The 16,507-nt window shown below is 40.4% G+C and overlaps 24 non-coding genes across 24 annotated transcripts; 20 read left to right on the forward strand and 4 right to left on the reverse strand.

The window, feature by feature from the left end:
- The first annotated feature begins 42 nt into the window (after positions 1-42).
- TRNAA-UGC (transfer RNA alanine (anticodon UGC)) lies at positions 43-115 on the forward strand. The gene has a single exon. It is a non-coding gene; the product is annotated as a tRNA-Ala (tRNA).
- Positions 116-226: 111 nt separating this feature from the next.
- On the forward strand, positions 227-299 carry TRNAV-UAC (transfer RNA valine (anticodon UAC)). Its single transcript has one exon. It is a non-coding gene; the product is annotated as a tRNA-Val (tRNA).
- Positions 300-1,278: 979 nt separating this feature from the next.
- On the reverse strand, positions 1,279-1,351 carry TRNAV-UAC (transfer RNA valine (anticodon UAC)). Its single transcript has one exon. It is a non-coding gene; the product is annotated as a tRNA-Val (tRNA).
- A 149-nt stretch (positions 1,352-1,500) lies between these two features.
- Positions 1,501-1,573, forward strand: TRNAV-UAC (transfer RNA valine (anticodon UAC)). Its single transcript has one exon. It is a non-coding gene; the product is annotated as a tRNA-Val (tRNA).
- Positions 1,574-2,542: 969 nt separating this feature from the next.
- On the forward strand, positions 2,543-2,615 carry TRNAV-UAC (transfer RNA valine (anticodon UAC)). Its single transcript has one exon. It is a non-coding gene; the product is annotated as a tRNA-Val (tRNA).
- A 112-nt stretch (positions 2,616-2,727) lies between these two features.
- On the forward strand, positions 2,728-2,800 carry TRNAV-UAC (transfer RNA valine (anticodon UAC)). Its single transcript has one exon. It is a non-coding gene; the product is annotated as a tRNA-Val (tRNA).
- Positions 2,801-2,910: 110 nt separating this feature from the next.
- TRNAA-UGC (transfer RNA alanine (anticodon UGC)) lies at positions 2,911-2,983 on the forward strand. Its single transcript has one exon. It is a non-coding gene; the product is annotated as a tRNA-Ala (tRNA).
- Positions 2,984-3,094: 111 nt separating this feature from the next.
- TRNAV-UAC (transfer RNA valine (anticodon UAC)) lies at positions 3,095-3,167 on the forward strand. Its single transcript has one exon. It is a non-coding gene; the product is annotated as a tRNA-Val (tRNA).
- Positions 3,168-4,269: 1,102 nt separating this feature from the next.
- Positions 4,270-4,342, reverse strand: TRNAV-UAC (transfer RNA valine (anticodon UAC)). Its single transcript has one exon. It is a non-coding gene; the product is annotated as a tRNA-Val (tRNA).
- Positions 4,343-4,485: 143 nt separating this feature from the next.
- Positions 4,486-4,558, forward strand: TRNAV-UAC (transfer RNA valine (anticodon UAC)). The gene has a single exon. It is a non-coding gene; the product is annotated as a tRNA-Val (tRNA).
- A 969-nt stretch (positions 4,559-5,527) lies between these two features.
- TRNAV-UAC (transfer RNA valine (anticodon UAC)) lies at positions 5,528-5,600 on the forward strand. Its single transcript has one exon. It is a non-coding gene; the product is annotated as a tRNA-Val (tRNA).
- A 111-nt stretch (positions 5,601-5,711) lies between these two features.
- On the forward strand, positions 5,712-5,784 carry TRNAA-UGC (transfer RNA alanine (anticodon UGC)). Its single transcript has one exon. It is a non-coding gene; the product is annotated as a tRNA-Ala (tRNA).
- A 112-nt stretch (positions 5,785-5,896) lies between these two features.
- TRNAI-UAU (transfer RNA isoleucine (anticodon UAU)) lies at positions 5,897-5,969 on the forward strand. Its single transcript has one exon. It is a non-coding gene; the product is annotated as a tRNA-Ile (tRNA).
- Positions 5,970-6,947: 978 nt separating this feature from the next.
- Positions 6,948-7,020, reverse strand: TRNAV-UAC (transfer RNA valine (anticodon UAC)). Its single transcript has one exon. It is a non-coding gene; the product is annotated as a tRNA-Val (tRNA).
- A 149-nt stretch (positions 7,021-7,169) lies between these two features.
- On the forward strand, positions 7,170-7,242 carry TRNAV-UAC (transfer RNA valine (anticodon UAC)). The gene has a single exon. It is a non-coding gene; the product is annotated as a tRNA-Val (tRNA).
- Positions 7,243-8,211: 969 nt separating this feature from the next.
- On the forward strand, positions 8,212-8,284 carry TRNAV-UAC (transfer RNA valine (anticodon UAC)). The gene has a single exon. It is a non-coding gene; the product is annotated as a tRNA-Val (tRNA).
- Positions 8,285-8,396: 112 nt separating this feature from the next.
- TRNAV-UAC (transfer RNA valine (anticodon UAC)) lies at positions 8,397-8,469 on the forward strand. The gene has a single exon. It is a non-coding gene; the product is annotated as a tRNA-Val (tRNA).
- A 111-nt stretch (positions 8,470-8,580) lies between these two features.
- TRNAA-UGC (transfer RNA alanine (anticodon UGC)) lies at positions 8,581-8,653 on the forward strand. Its single transcript has one exon. It is a non-coding gene; the product is annotated as a tRNA-Ala (tRNA).
- A 111-nt stretch (positions 8,654-8,764) lies between these two features.
- TRNAV-UAC (transfer RNA valine (anticodon UAC)) lies at positions 8,765-8,837 on the forward strand. Its single transcript has one exon. It is a non-coding gene; the product is annotated as a tRNA-Val (tRNA).
- A 5,375-nt stretch (positions 8,838-14,212) lies between these two features.
- TRNAV-AAC (transfer RNA valine (anticodon AAC)) lies at positions 14,213-14,285 on the reverse strand. Its single transcript has one exon. It is a non-coding gene; the product is annotated as a tRNA-Val (tRNA).
- A 149-nt stretch (positions 14,286-14,434) lies between these two features.
- TRNAV-UAC (transfer RNA valine (anticodon UAC)) lies at positions 14,435-14,507 on the forward strand. Its single transcript has one exon. It is a non-coding gene; the product is annotated as a tRNA-Val (tRNA).
- A 969-nt stretch (positions 14,508-15,476) lies between these two features.
- Positions 15,477-15,549, forward strand: TRNAV-UAC (transfer RNA valine (anticodon UAC)). The gene has a single exon. It is a non-coding gene; the product is annotated as a tRNA-Val (tRNA).
- Positions 15,550-15,660: 111 nt separating this feature from the next.
- On the forward strand, positions 15,661-15,733 carry TRNAA-UGC (transfer RNA alanine (anticodon UGC)). Its single transcript has one exon. It is a non-coding gene; the product is annotated as a tRNA-Ala (tRNA).
- A 111-nt stretch (positions 15,734-15,844) lies between these two features.
- TRNAV-UAC (transfer RNA valine (anticodon UAC)) lies at positions 15,845-15,917 on the forward strand. The gene has a single exon. It is a non-coding gene; the product is annotated as a tRNA-Val (tRNA).
- The last annotated feature ends 590 nt before the right edge of the window (positions 15,918-16,507 follow it).

Consider the following 16,507-nt stretch of genomic DNA (forward strand, 5'->3'; position numbering starts at 1 on the left):
AACCTACTTGCTCATAGTTATCGCTAATTTTGTGTCTGTCACGGTTTCATAGTGTAGTGGTTATCATGGCTGCTTTGCACGCAGAGGGTCCTGGGTTCAATCCCCAGTAAAACCAACCTTTTAGTACAAAATTCTTTTTATGATTACATTTTGTTGTATATGGCATACTAAGTAGAACTGCATAACCTACTTGTTCATAGTTATCGCTAATTTCTATGTCTGTCGCGGTTTCATAGTGTAGTGGCTATCACGTCTGCTTTACACGCAGAAGGTCCTGGGTTCAATCCCCAGTGAAACCAACCCATTCTAAGCTTTTAAAGAGTCAAGGCTTAGATCTTATTAAATAGGGAATACAAAGGCTTGTGTCATGATATTATTGTCTACAATTAAAAAAAAATCCAAGTTTTCATAGCGTTATGGTCATAAGGTCTGCTTTACACATTGATTTCGTTGTGTTCTCCCTTTTGTGAAACCAGTCTATTTTTTTTACTTTTCGCTGGATCATCGATTGAATTTCAATGTATATTGTCAAGTTCTGCCACAGTCAAGGTTTCATAGTATTGTGGTTATCATGTCTGCTTTACACTCAAAAGCTAATAAAAGGAGAAGACAAAAAGGCAGGATAACAGCGCCTCGTGTAACTCTGTGGTTGAAAGTCAGACACTTAAAAGCAATAAGCAGTGGACTCTCACCTGGTTTCCCCCTTGGCTTCATGCATATCATCCCTTTAGGCACAAAATGTCAGGATGACAGCGCCTCGTGTAACTCTGTGGATGAAAGTCAGACACTTAAAAGCAATAAGCAGTGGACTCTCACCTGGTTTCCCCCTTGGGTTCATGCATGTCACCCCTTTAGGGGTAGTTCAGGGAGCAGAACTGCATCGTGTCAGTGCTGTACCTGTTATCCTAGGCAGGAACCCATCAATCGTCTAAAAAGTATAAAGGAAATAATGGTGCACTTGATTCATTTGTTTCAAAGGAGCAGACAAGACTCATAAGTAATAGCAAATCATCAATAGGATTGATACCAAATTATACATAGAAAAGGCAAAAACACGTTTCGGAGCTCAAGGTCCTGGGTTCAATCTCCAGTGAATCCAACCTCGTTAATACAAAATTCTTTTTAAAGCAGACGTGATAACCACTACACTATGAAACCGTGACAGACACAGAAATTAGTGATAACTATGAACAAGTAGGTTATGCAGTTCTACTTAGTATGCCTCAAACAACAAAATGTAATCATAAACTCTTAAAAAATATTTTGTATTAACATGGTTGGTTTCACTGGGGATTGAACCCAGGACCTTCTGCGTGTAAAGCAGACATGATAACCACTACACTATGAAACCACAACAGATACAGAAATTGGTGATAACTATCAACAAGTAGGTTATGCAGTTCAACTTAGTTTATGATTACATTTTGTTGTATATGGCATACTAAGTCGAACTGCATAACCTACTTGCTCATAGTTATCGCTAATTGCTGTGTCTGTCGCGGTTTCATAGTGTAGTGGTTATCACGTCTGTTTTACATGCAGAATGTCCTGGGTTCGTTCCCCATTGAAACCAAACTGGTTTATACAAAATAATTTTTAAGAGATTATGATAAGATTTTGTTGTATATGGCAAACTGAGTCGAACTGCATAACCTACTTGCTCATAGTTATCGCTAATTAAATCCATTCTAAGCTTTTAAAGAGTCAAGGCTTAAATCTTATTAAATAGGGAATACAAAGGATTGTGTCATGATATTATTGTTTACAATTTAAAAAAAATCCAAGTTTTCATAACGTTATGGTCATAAGGTCTGCTTTACACATTGATTTCGTTGTGTTCTCCCTTTTGTGAAACCAGTCTATTTTTTACTTTTTGCTGGATCATCGATTGAATTTCAATGTATATTGTCAAGTTCTGCCACAGTCAAGGTTTCATAGTATAGTGGTTATCATGTCTACTTTACACTCAGAAGTCAATAAAAGGAGAAGACAAAAAGGCAGGATAACAGCGCCTCGTGTAACTCTGTGGATGAAAGTCAAAAATAAGCAGTGGACTCTCACCTGGTTTCCCCCTTGGGTTCATGCATATCACCCCTTTCGGCACAAAATTATATCTAGAAAAGGCACTCGGACTCTCACCTGGTTTCCCCCTTGGGTTCATGCATATCACCCCTTTAGGGGTAGTTCAGGGAGCAGAACTGCATCCTGTCAGTGCTGTACCTGTTATCCTAGGCAGGAACCCGTCAATTGTCTGAAAAGTATAAAGGAAATAATGGTGCACTTGATTCATTTGTTTCTAAGGAGCAGACAAGACTCATAAGTAATAGCAAATCATCAATAGGATTGATACCAAATTATATATAGAAGAAGCAAAAACACGTTTCGGAGCTCAAGGTCCTGGGTTCAATCCCCAGTGAAACCAAACTCGTTTATACAAAATTCTTTTTAAGAGTTTATGATTACATTTTGTTGTATATGGCATACTAAGTCGAATTGCATAACCTACTTGCTCATGGTTATCGCTAATTTCTGTGTCTGTCACGGTTTCATAGTGTAGTGGTTATCACGTCTGCTTTACACGCAGAAGGTCCTGGGTTCAATCCCCAGTGAAACCAACCTCATTGGTACAAAATTATTTTCATGATTACATTTTGTTGTATATGGCATACTAAGTAGAACTGCATAACCTACTTGTTCATAGTTATCGCTAATTTCTATGTCTGTCGCGGTTTCATAGTGTAGTGGCTATCACGTCTGCTTTACACGCAGAAGGTCCTGGGTTCAATCCCCAGTGAAACCAACCTCGTTAATACAAAATTATTTTTATGATTACATTTTGTTGTATATGGCATACTAAGTCATACAGCATAACCTACTTGCTCATAGTTATCGCTAATTTTGTGTTGTCACGGTTTCATAGTGTAGTGGTTATCATGGCTGCTTTGCACGCAGAGGGTCCTGGGTTCAATCCCCAGTAAAACCAACCTCTTAGTACAAAATGCTTTTTATGATTACATTTTGTTGTATATGGCATACTAAGTAGAACTGCATAACCTACTTGTTCATAGTTATCGCTAATTTCTATGTCTGTCGCGGTTTCATAGTGTAGTGGCTATCATGTCTGCTTTACACACAGAAGGTCCTGGGTTCAATCCCCAGTGAAACCAACCCATTCTAAGCTTTTAAAGAGTCAAGGCTTAGATCTTATTAAATAGGGAATACAAAGGCTTGTGTCATGATATTATTGTCTACAATTAAAAAAAAAATCCAAGTTTTCATAGCGTTATGGTCATAAGGTCTGCTTTACACATTGATTTCGTTGTGTTCTCCCTTTTGTGAAACCAGTCTATTTTTTTACTTTTCGCTGGATCATCGATTGAATTTCAATGTATATTGTCAAGTTCTGCCACAGTCAAGGTTTCATAGTATTGTGGTTATCATGTCTGCTTTACACTCAGAAGCTAATAAAAGGAGAAGACAAAAAGGCAGGATAACAGCGCCTCGTGTAACTCTGTGGTTGAAAGTCAGACACTTAAAAGCAATAAGCAGTGGACTCTCACCTGGTTTCCCCCTTGGCTTCATGCATATCATCCCTTTAGGCACAAAATGTCAGGATGACAGCGCCTCGTGTAACTCTGTGGATGAAAGTCAGACACTTAAAAGCAATAAGCAGTGGACTCTCACCTGGTTTCCCCCTTGGCTTCATGCATATCATCCCTTTAGGCACAAAATGTCAGGATGACAGCGCCTCGTGTAACTCTGTGGATGAAAGTCAGACACTTAAAAGCAATAAGCAGTGGACTCTCACCTGGTTTCCCCCTTGGGTTCATGCATGTCACCCCTTTAGGGGTAGTTCAGGGAGCAGAACTGCATCGTGTCAGTGCTGTACCTGTTATCCTAGGCAGGAACCCATCAATCGTCTAAAAATTATAAAGGAAATAATGGTGCACTTGATTCATTTGTTTCAAAGGAGCAGACAAGACTCATAAGTAATAGCAAATCATCAATAGGATTGATACCAAATTATATATAGAAAAGGCAAAAACACGTTTCGGAGCTCAAGGTCCTGGGTTCAATCTCCAGTGAATCCAACCTCGTTAATACAAAATTCTTTTTAAAGCAGACGTGATAACCACTACACTGTGAAACCGTGACAGACACAGAAATTAGTGATAACTATGAACAAGTAGGTTATGCAGTTCTACTTAGTATGCCTCAAACAACAAAATGTAATCATAAACTCTTAAAAATATTTTGTATTAACGAGGTTGGTTTCACTGGGGATTGAACCCAGGACCTTCTGCGTGTAAAGCAGACGTGATAACCACTACACTATGAAACCACGACAGAAATTGGTGATAACTATCAACAAGTAGGTTATGCAGTTCAACTTAGTTTATGATTACATTTTGTTGTATGTGGCATACTAAGTCGAACTGCATAACCTACTTGCTCATAGTTATCGCTAATTTCTATGTCTGTCGCGGTTTCATAGTGTAGTGGTTATCACGTCTGTTTTACATGCAGAATGTCCTGGGTTCGTTCCCCAGTGAAACCAAACTGGTTTATACAAAATAATTTTTAAGAGATTATGATAAGATTTTGTTGTATATGGCAAACTGAGTCGAACTGCATAACCTACTTGCTCATAGTTATCGCTAATTAAATCCATTCTAAGCTTTTAAAGAGTCAAGGCTTAAATCTTATTAAATAGGGAATACAAAGGATTGTGTCATGATATTATTGTTTACAATTTAAAAAAAATCCAAGTTTTCATAACGTTATGGTCATAAGGTCTGCTTTACACATTGATTTCGTTGTGTTCTCCCTTTTGTGAAACCAGTCTATTTTTTACTTTTTGCTGGATCATCGATTGAATTTCAATGTATATTGTCAAGTTCTGCCACAGTCAAGGTTTCATAGTATAGTGGTTATCATGTCTACTTTACACTCAGAAGTCAATAAAAGGAGAAGACAAAAAGGCAGGATAACAGCGCCTCGTGTAACTCTGTGGATGAAAGTCAAAAATAAGCAGTGGACTCTCACCTGGTTTCCCCCTTGGGTTCATGCATATCACCCCTTTAGGCACAAAATTATATCTAGAAAAGGCACTTGAACTCTCACCTCGTTTCCCCCTTGGGTTCATGCATATCACCCCTTTAGGGGTAGTTCAGGGAGCAGAACTGCATCCTGTCAAAGCTGTACCTGTTATCCTAGGCAGGAACCCGTCAATTGTCTGAAAAGTATAAAGGAAATAATGGTGCACTTGATTCATTTGTTTCTAAGGAGCAGACAAGACTCATAAGTAATAGCAAATCATCAATAGGATTGATACCAAATTATATATAGAAGAAGCAAAAACACGTTTCGGAGCTCAAGGTCCTGGGTTCAATCCCCAGTGAAACCAAACTCGTTTATACAAAATTCTTTTTAAGAGTTTATGATTACATTTTGTTGTATATGGCATACTAAGTCGAATTGCATAACCTACTTGCTCATGGTTATCGCTAATTTCTGTGTCTGTCACGGTTTCATAGTGAAGTGGTTATCACGTCTGCTTTACACGCAGAAGGTCCTGGGTTCAATCCCCAGTGAAACTAACCTCGTTAAAACAAAATTATTTTTATGATTACATTTTGTTGTATATGGCATACTGAGTCATACAGCATAACCTACTTGCTCATAGTTATCGCTAATTTTGTGTCTGTCACGGTTTCATAGTGTAGTGGTTATCATGTCTGCTTTGCACGCAGAGGGACCTGGGTTCAATCCCCAGTGAAACCAACCTCGTTAGTACAAAATTCTTTTTATGATTACAATTTGTTGTATATGGCATACTAAGTAGAACTGCATAACCTACTTGTTCATAGTTATCGCTAATTTCTATGTCTGTTGCGGTTTCATAGTGTAGTGGCTATCACATCTGCTTTATACGCAGAAGGTCCTGGGTTCAATCCCCAGTGAAACCAACCCATTCTAAGCTTTTAAAGAGTCAAGGCTTAGATGTTATTAAATAGGGAATACAAAGGCTTGTGTCATGATATTATTGTCTACAATTAAAAAAAAATCCAAGTTTTCATAGCGTTATGGTCATAAGGTCTGCTTTACACATTGATTTCGTTGTGTTCTCCCTTTTGTGAAACCAGTCTATTTTTTTACTTTTCGCTGGATCATCGATTGAATTTCAATGTATATTGTCAAGTTCTGCCACAGTCAAGGTTTCATAGTATTGTGGTTATCATGTCTGCTTTACACTCAGAAGCTAATAAAAGGAGAAGACAAAAAGGCAGGATAACAGCGCCTCGTGTAACTCTGTGGTTGAAAGTCAGACACTTAAAAGCAATAAGCAGTGGACTCTCACCTGGTTTCCCCCTTGGCTTCATGCATATCATCCCTTTAGGCACAAAATTTCAGGATGACAGCGCCTCGTGTAACTCTGTGGATGAAAGTCAGACACTTAAAAGCAATAAGCAGTGGACTCTCACCTGGTTTCCCCCTTGGGTTCATGCATGTCACCCCTTTAGGGGTAGTTCAGGGAGCAGAACTGCATCGTGTCAGTGCTGTACCTGTTATCCTAGGCAGGAACCCATCAATCGTCTAAAAAGTATAAAGGAAATAATGGTGCACTTGATTCATTTGTTTCAAAGGAGCAGACAAGACTCATAAGTAATAGCAAATCATCAATAGGATTGATACCAAATTATATATAGAAAAGGCAAAAACACGTTTCGGAGCTCAAGGTCCTGGGTTCAATCTCCAGTGAATCCAACCTCGTTAATACAAATTTTTTTTTAAAGCAGACGTGATAACCACTACACTATGAAACCGTGACAGACACAGAAATTAGTGATAACTATGAACAAGTAGGTTATGCAGTTCTACTTAGTATGCCTCAAACAACAAAATGTAATCATAAACTCTTAAAAAATATTTTGTATTAACGAGGTTGGTTTCACTGGGGATTGAACCCAGGACCTTCTGCGTGTAAAGCAGACGTGATAACCACTACACTATGAAACCACGACAGATACAGAAATTGGTGATAACTATCAACAAGTAGGTTATGCAGTTCAACTTAGTTTATGATTACATTTTGTTGTATATGGCATACTAAGTCGAACTGCATAACCTACTTGCTCATAGTTATCGCTAATTGCTGTGTCTGTCGCGGTTTCATAGTGTAGTGGTTATCACGTCTGTTTTACATGCAGAATGTCCTGGGTTCGTTCCCCAGTGAAACCAAACTGGTTTATACAAAATAATTTTTAAGAGATTATGATAAGATTTTGTTGTATATGGCAAACTGAGTCGAACTGCATAACCTACTTGCTCATAGTTATCGCTAATTAAATCCATTCTAAGCTTTTAAAGAGTCAAGGCTTAAATCTTATTAAATAGGGAATACAAAGGATTGTGTCATGATATTATTGTTTACAATTTAAAAAAAATCCAAGTTTTCATAACGTTATGGTCATAAGGTCTGCTTTACACATTGATTTCGTTGTGTTCTCCCTTTTGTGAAACCAGTCTATTTTTTACTTTTTGCTGGATCATCGATTGAATTTCAATGTATATTGTCAAGTTCTGCCACAGTCAAGGTTTCATAGTATAGTGGTTATCATGTCTACTTTACACTCAGAAGTCAATAAAAGGAGAAGACAAAAAGGCAGGATAACAGCGCCTCGTGTAACTCTGTGGATGAAAGTCAAAAATAAGCAGTGGACTCTCACCTGGTTTCCCCCTTGGGTTCATGCATATCACCCCTTTAGGCACAAAATTATATCTAGAAAAGGCACTCGGACTCTCACCTGGTTTCCCCCTTGGGTTCATGCATATCACCCCTTTAGGGGTAGTTCAGGGAGCAGAACTGCATCCTGTCAGTGCTGTACCTGTTATCCTAGGCAGGAACCCGTCAATTGTCTGAAAAGTATAAAGGAAATAATGGTGCACTTGATTCATTTGTTTCTAAGGAGCAGACAAGACTCATAAGTAATAGCAAATCATCAATAGGATTGATACCAAATTATATATAGAAGAAGCAAAAACACGTTTCGGAGCTCAAGGTCCTGGGTTCAATCCCCAGTGAAACCAAACTCGTTTATACAAAATTCTTTTTAAGAGTTTATGATTACATTTTGTTGTATATGGCATACTAAGTCGAATTGCATAACCTACTTGCTCATGGTTATCGCTAATTTCTGTGTCTGTCACGGTTTCATAGTGTAGTGGTTATCATGTCTGCTTTACACGCAGAAGGTCCTGGGTTCAATCCCCAGTGAAACCAACCTCATTAGTACAAAATTCTTTTTATGATTACATTTTGTTGTATATGGCATACTAAGTAGAACTGCATAACCTACTTGTTCATAGTTATCGCTAATTTCTATGTCTGTCGCGGTTTCATAGTGTAGTGGCTATCACGTCTGCTTTACACGCAGAAGGTCCTGGGTTCAATCCCCAGTGAAACCAACCTCGTTAATACAAAATTATTTTTATGATTACATTTTGTTGTATATGGCATACTAAGTCATACAGCATAACCTACTTGCTCATAGTTATCGCTAATTTTGTGTCTGTCACGGTTTCATAGTGTAGTGGTTATCATGGCTGCTTTGCACGCAGAGGGTCCTGGGTTCAATCCCCAGTAAAACCAACCTCTTAGTGCAAAATTCTTTTTATGATTACATTTTGTTGTATATGGCATACTAAGTAGAACTGCATAACCTACTTGTTCATAGTTATCGCTAATTTCTATGTCTGTCGCGGTTTCATAGTGTAGTGGCTATCACGTCTGCTTTACACGCAGAAGGTCCTGGGTTCAATCCCCAGTGAAACCAACCCATTCTAAGCTTTTAAAGAGTCAAGGCTTAGATGTTATTAACCCCTTAAGGACCAGGCCATTTTATACCTTAAGGACCGGAGCGTTTTTTGCAATTCTGACCACTGTCACTTTAAACATTAATAACTCTGGAATGCTTTTAGTTATCATTCTGATTCCGAGATTGTTTTTTCGTGACATATTCTACTTTAACTTAGTGGTAAAATTTTATGGTAACTTGCATACTTTCTTGGTGAAAAATCCCAAAATTTGATGAAAAAAATGAAAATTTTGTATTTTTCTAACTTTGAAGCTCTCTGCTTGTAAGGAAAATGGATATTCAAAATATATTTTTTTTGGGTTCACATATACAATATGTCTACTTTATGTTTGCATCATAAAATTTATGAGTTTTTACTTTTGGAAGACACCATAGGGCTTCAAAGTTCAGTAGCAATTTTGAAATTTTTCACAAAATTTTCAAACTCACTATTTTTCAGGGACCAGTTCAGTTTTGAAGTGGATTTGAAGGGTCTTCATATTAGAAATACCCCATAAAAGACCCCATTATAAAAACGACACCCCCTAAAGTATTCAAAAAAACATTCAGTAAGTGTATTAACCCTTTAGGTGTTTCACAGGAATAGCAGCAAAGTGAAGGAGAAAATTCAAAATCTTCATTTTTTACACTCGCATGTTCTTGTAGACCCAATTTTTGAATTTTTGCAAGGGATAAAAAGGAGAAAATTTTTACTTGTATTTGAAACCCAATTTCTCTCGAGTAAGCACATACCTCATATGTCTATGTTAATTGTTCGGTGGGCGCAGTAGAGGGCTCAGAAGGGAAGGAGCGACAAATGGTTTTTGGGGGGCATGCCGCATTTAGGAAGCCCCTATGGTGCCAGGACAGCAAAAAAAACACATGGCATACCATTTTGGAAACTAGACCCCTCAGGGAACGTAACAAGGGGTAAAGTGAACCTTAATACCCTACAGGTGATTCACGACTTTTGCATATGTAAAAAAAATATATATTTTTTTTACCTAAAATGCTTGGTTTCCCCAAAATTTAACATTTTTAAAAAGGGTAATAGCAGAAAATACCCCCCAAAATTTGAAGCCCAATTTCTCCCGATACAGAAAACACCTCGCATGGGGGTGAAAAGTGCTCTGCTGGTGCACTACAGGTCTCAGAAGAGAAGGAGTCACATTTGGCTTTTTGAAAGCAAATTTTGCTCTGGGGGCATGCCGCATTTAGGAAGCCCCTATGGTGCCAGAACAGCAAAAAAAAAACACATGGCATACCATTTTGGAAACTAGACCCCTCGGGGAACGTAACAAGGGGTAACGTGAACCTTAATGCCCTACAGGTGTTTCACGACTTTTGCATATGTAAAAAAAAATATTTTTTTTTACCTAAAATGCTTGTTTTCCCAAAATGTTTACATTTTTAAAAAGGGTAATAGCGGAAAATACCCCCCAAAATTTGAAGCCCAATTTCTCCCGATTCAGAAAACACCCCATATGGGGGTGAAAAGTGCTCTGCTGGCGCACTACAGGTCTCAGAAGAGAAGGAGTAACATTTGGCTTTTTGAAAGCAAATTTTGCTCTGGGGGCATGCCGCATTTAGGAAGCCCCTATGGTGCCAGAACAGCAAAAAAAAACCACATGGCATACCATTTTGGAAACTAGACCCCTCGGGGAACGTAACAAGGGGTAATGTGAACCTTAATACCCTACAGGTGTTTCACGACTTTTGCATATGTAAAAAAATATATATTTTTTTTACCTACAATGCTTGGTTTCCCAAAATTTTTACAATTTTAAAAAGGATAATAGCAGAAAATACCCCCCAAAATTTGAAGCCCAATTTCTCCCGATTCAGAAAACACCCCATATGGGTGTGAAAAGTGCTCTGCTGGCGCACTACAGGTCTCAGAAGAGAAGGAGTCACATTTGGCTTTTTGAAAGCGAATTTTGCTCTGGGGGCATGCCGCATTTAGGAAGCCCCTATGGTGCCAGGACAGCAAAAAAAAAACACATGGCATACTATTTTGGAAACTAGACCCCTCGGGGAACGTAACAAGGGGTAATTTGAACCTTAATACCCTACAGGTGTTTCACGACTTTTGCATATGTAAAAAAATATATATTTTTTTTACCTAAAATGCTTGTTTTCCCCAAAAATTTTACATTTTTTAAAAGGGTAATAGCAGAAAATACCCCCCAAAATTTGAAGCCCAATTTCTCCCGAGTACGGCGATACCCCATATGTGGCCCTAAACTGTTGCCTTGAAATACGACAGGGCTCCAAAGTGAGAGCGCCATGCGCATTTGAGGCCTAAATTAGGGACTTGCATAGGGGTGGACATAGGGGTATTCTACGCCAGTGATTCCCAAACAGGGTGCCTCCAGCTGTTGTAAAACTCCCAGCATGCCTGGACAGTCAACGGCTATCTGGCAATACTGGGAGTAGTTGTTTTGCAACAGCTGGAGGCTCCGTTTTGGAAACAGTGGCGTACCAGACGTTTTTAATTTTTATTGGGGAGGGGGGTTGTATAGGGGTATGTGTATATGTAGTGTTTTTTACTTTTTATTTTATTTTGTGTTAGTGTAGTGTAGTGTTTTTAGGGTACAGTCGCACGGGCGGGGGGTTCACAGTAGTTTCTCGCTGGCAGTTTGAGCTACGGCAGAAAATTTGACGCAGCTCAAACTTGCAGCCGGATACTTACTGTAATCCTCCGCCCATGTGAGTGTACCCTGTACGTTCACATTGGGGGGGGGGGGGGGGGGGGGGAATCAGTGCAAAACTACAACTCCCAGCATGTACGGTCTATCAGTGCATGCTGGGAGTTGTAGTTTTGCAACCGCTGGAGGCTCCGTTTTGGAAACAGTGGCGTACCAGACGTTTTTCATTTTTATTGGGGAGGGGAGGGGGGCTGTGTAGGGGTATGTGTATATGTAGTGTTTTTTACTTTTTATTTTATTGTGTGTTAGTGTAGTGTTTTTAGGGTACAGTCACACGGGCGGTGGGTTCACAGTAGTTTCTCGCTGGCAGTTTGAGCTGCGGCAGAAATTTTGCCGCACCTCAAACTTGCAGCCGGATACTTACTGTAATCCTCCGCCCATGTGAGTGTACCCTGTACGTTCACATTGGGGGGGGGGGGGGAACATCCAGCTGTTGCAAAACTACAACTCCCAGCATGTACGGTCTATCAGTGCATGCTGGGAGTTGTAGTTTTGCAACAGCTGGAGGCACACTGGTTGTGAAACACCGAGTTTTGGTAACAAACTCAGTGTTTTGCAACCAGTGTGCCTTCAGCTGTTGCAAAAGCTACAACCCCCAGCATGTACGGACAGCGGAAGGGCATGCTGGGTGTTGTAGTTATGCAACAGCTGGAGGCATACTACTTTGGCTGGGGATGCTGGGGATTGTAGTTATGCAACAGCTGGAGACACACTGGTTTGCTACTTAACTCAGTGTGCCTTCAGCTGTTGCAAAACTACAACTCTCAGCAGTCACCGACAACCAACGGGCATGCTGGGAGTTGTAGTTATGCAACCACCAGATGCACCACTACAACTCCCAGCATGCACTTTAGCTGATTGTGCAAGCTGGGAGTTGTAGTTACACAACAGCTGAAGGTACACTTTTCCATAGAAAGAATGTGCCTCCAGCTATTGCAAAACTACAACTCCCAGCATGCCCCCATAAGGGCATGCTGGGAGTTGTGGTGGTCTGCCTCCTGCTGTTGCATAACTACAGCTCCCAGCATGCCCTTTTTGCATGCTGGGAGCTGTTGCTAAGCAACAGCAGGAGGCTGTCACTCACCTCCAACGATCCTCGCTGCACCAGGTCAGTCCCTCGTCGTCTCCGCCGCGCCGCCGCTGCTCCTGGGGCCCCGATCCCAACAGGGGCGCCGGGGATCGGGGTCCCCAGCACCCGGGGTGCACGTCCCGCACCCTTTCACGTCCTCCGGAAGAGGGGGCGGAGCGGGGTTGCGGGAGTGACACCCGCAGCAGGCGCCCTGATTGGTCGGCCCGGTAATCCGGCCGACAAATCAGGGCGATCGTGAGGTGGCACCAGTGCCACCTCACCCCTGCTGGCTCTGGCTGTTCGGGGGCCGTCGGAGACGGCCCCGAACAGCCTGTAATTCCGGGTCACCGGGTCACTGGAGACCCGATTGACCCGGAATCCGCCGCAGATCGCTGGACTGAATTGTCCAGCGATCTGCGGCCATCGCCGACATGGGGGGGTCATAATGACCCCCCTGGGCGATATGCCCCGATGCCTGCTGAACGATTTCAGCAGGCATCGGGGGACCGGCTCCGCTCCAGATGGTTGCGGGGGGGCCGGTAAAACACATGACGTTCTCATACGTCATGTGTCCTTAAGGACTCGGAAATGGAGACGTATGAGAACGTCATGTGTCCTTAAGGGGTTAAATAGGGAATACAAAGGCTTGTGTCATGATATTATTGTCTACAATTAAAAAAAAAAATCCAAGTTTTCATAGCGTTATGGTCATAAGGTCTGCTTTACACATTGATTTCGTTGTGTTCTCCCTTTTGTGAAACCAGTCTATTTTTTTACTTTTCGCTGGATCATCGATTGAATTTCAATGTATATTGTCAAGTTCTGCCACAGTCAAGGTTTCATAGTATTGTGGTTATCATGTCTGCTTTACACTCAGAAGCTAATAAAAGGAGAAGACAAAAAGGCAGGATAACAGCGCCTCGTGTAACTCTGTGGTTGAAAGTCAGACACTTAAAAGCAATAAGCAGTGGACTCTCACCTGGTTTCCCCCTTGGCTTCCCCCTTGGCTTCATGCATATCATCCCTTTAGGCGCAAAATGTCAGGATGACAGCGCCTCGTGTAACTCTGTGGATGAAAGTCAGACACTTAAAAGCAATAAGCAGTGGACTCTCACCTGGTTTCCCCCTTGGGTTCATGCATGTCACCCCTTTAGGGGTAGTTCAGGGAGCAGAACTGCATCGTGTCAGTGCTGTACCTGTTATCCTAAGCAGGAACCCATCAATTGTCTAAAAAGTATAAAGGAAATAATGGTGCACTTGATTCATTTGTTTCAAAGGAGCAGACAAGACTCATAAGTAATAGCAAATCATCAATAGGATTGATACCAAATTATATATAGAAAAGGCAAAAACACGTTTCGGAGCTCAAGGTCCTGGGTTCAATCTCCAGTGAATCCAACCTCGTTAATACAAAATTTTTTTTAAAGCAGACGTGATAACCACTACACTATGAAACCGTGACAGACACAGAAATTAGTGATAACTATGAACAAGTAGGTTATGCAGTTCTACTTAGTATGCCTCAAACAACAAAATGTAATCATAAACTCTTAAAAAATATTTTGTATTAACGAGGTTGGTTTCACTGGGGATTGAACCCAGGACCTTCTGCGTGTTAAGCAGACGTGATAACCACTACACTATGAATCCACGACAGATACAGAAATTGGTGATCACTATCAACAAGTAGGTTATGCAGTTCAACTTAGTTTATGATAACATTTTGTTGTATATGGCATACTAAGTCGAACTGCATAACCTACTTGCTCATAGTTATCGCTAATTGCTGTGTCTGTCGCGGTTTCATAGTGTAGTGGTTATCACGTCTGTTTTACATGCAGAATGTCCTGGGTTCGTTCCCCAGTGAAACCAAACTGGTTTATACAAAATAATTTTTAAGAGATTATGATAAGATTTTGTTGTATATGGCAAACTGAGTCGAACTGCATAACCTACTTGCTCATAGTTATCGCTAATTAAATCCATTCTAAGCTTTTAAAGAGTCAAGGCTTAAATCTTATTAAATAGGGAATACAAAGGATTGTGTCATGATATTATTGTTTACAATTTAAAAAAAATCCAAGTTTTCATAACGTTATGGTCATAAGGTCTGCTTTACACATTGATTTCGTTGTGTTCTCCCTTTTGTGAAACCAGTCTATTTTTTACTTTTTGCTGGATCATCGATTGAATTTCAATGTATATTGTCAAGTTCTGCCACAGTCAAGGTTTCATAGTATAGTGGTTATCATGTCTACTTTACACTCAGAAGTCAATAAAAGGAGAAGACAAAAAGGCAGGATAACAGCGCCTCGTGTAACTCTGTGGATGAAAGTCAAAAATAAGCAGTGGACTCTCACCTGGTTTCCCCCTTGGGTTCATGCATATCACCCCTTTAGGCACAAAATTATATCTAGAAAAGGCACTCGGACTCTCACCTGGTTTCCCCCTTGGGTTCATGCATATCACCCCTTTAGGGGTAGTTCAGGGAGCAGAACTGCATCCTGTCAGTGCTGTACCTGTTATCCTAGGCAGGAACCCGTCAATTGTCTGAAAAGTATAAAGGAAATAATGGTGCACTTGATTCATTTGTTTCTAAGGAGCAGACAAGACTCATAAGTAATAGCAAATCATCAATAGGATTGATACCAAATTATATATAGAAGAAGCAAAAACACGTTTCGGAGCTCAAGGTCCTGGGTTCAATCCCCAGTGAAACCAAACTCGTTTATACAAAATTCTTTTTAAGAGTTTATGATTACATTTTGTTGTATATGGCATACTAAGTCGAATTGCATAACCTACTTGCTCATGGTTATCGCTAATTTCTGTGTCTGTCACGGTTTCATAGTGTAGTGGTTATCACGTCTGCTTTACACGCAGAAGGTCCTGGGTTCAATCCCCAGTGAAACCAACCTCGTTAATACAAAATTATTTTTATGATTACATTTTGTTGTATATGGCATACTAAGTCATACAGCATAACCTACTTGCTCATAGTTATCGCTAATTTTGTGTCTGTCACGGTTTCATAGTGTAGTGGTTATCATGGCTGCTTTGCACGCAGAGGGTCCTGGGTTCAATCCCCAGTAAAACCAACCTCTTAGTACAAAATTCTTTTTATGATTACATTTTGTTGTATATGGCATACTAAGTAGAACTGCATAACCTACTTGTTCATAGTTATCGCCAATTTCTATGTCTGTCGCGGTTTCATAGTGTAGTGGCTATCACGTCTGCTTTACACGCAGAAGGTCCTGGGTTCAATCCCCAGTGAAACCAACCCATTCTAAGCTTTTAAAGAGTCAAGGCTTAGATCTTATTAAATAGGGAATACAAAGGCTTGTGTCATGATATTATTGTCTACAATTAAAAAAAAAATCCAAGTTTTCATAGCGTTATGGTCATAAGGTCTGCTTTACACATTGATTTCGCTGTGTTCTCCCTTTTGTGAAACCAGTCTATTTTTTTACTTTTCGCTGGATCATCGATTGAATTTCAATGTATATTGTCAAGTTCTGCCACAGTCAAGGTTTCATAGTATTGTGGTTATCATGTCTGCTTTACACTCAGAAGCTAATAAAAGGAGAAGACAAAAAGGCAGGATAACAGCGCCTCGTGTTACTCTGTGGTTGAAAGTCAGACACTTAAAAGCAATAAGCAGTGGACTCTCACCTGGTTTCCCCCTTGGCTTCATGCATATCATCCCTTTAGGCACAAAATGTCAGGATGACAGCGCCTCGTGTAACTCTGTGGATGAAAGTCAGACACTTAAAAGCAATAAGCAGTGGACTCTCACCTGGTTTCCCGCTTGGGTTCATGCATGTCACCCCTTTAGGGGTAGTTCAGGGAGCAGAACTGCATCGTGTCAG

This window comes from Hyla sarda, chromosome 6 (genome assembly GCF_029499605.1).
Source record: "Hyla sarda isolate aHylSar1 chromosome 6, aHylSar1.hap1, whole genome shotgun sequence".
Lineage (NCBI taxonomy): Eukaryota > Metazoa > Chordata > Amphibia > Anura > Hylidae > Hyla > Hyla sarda.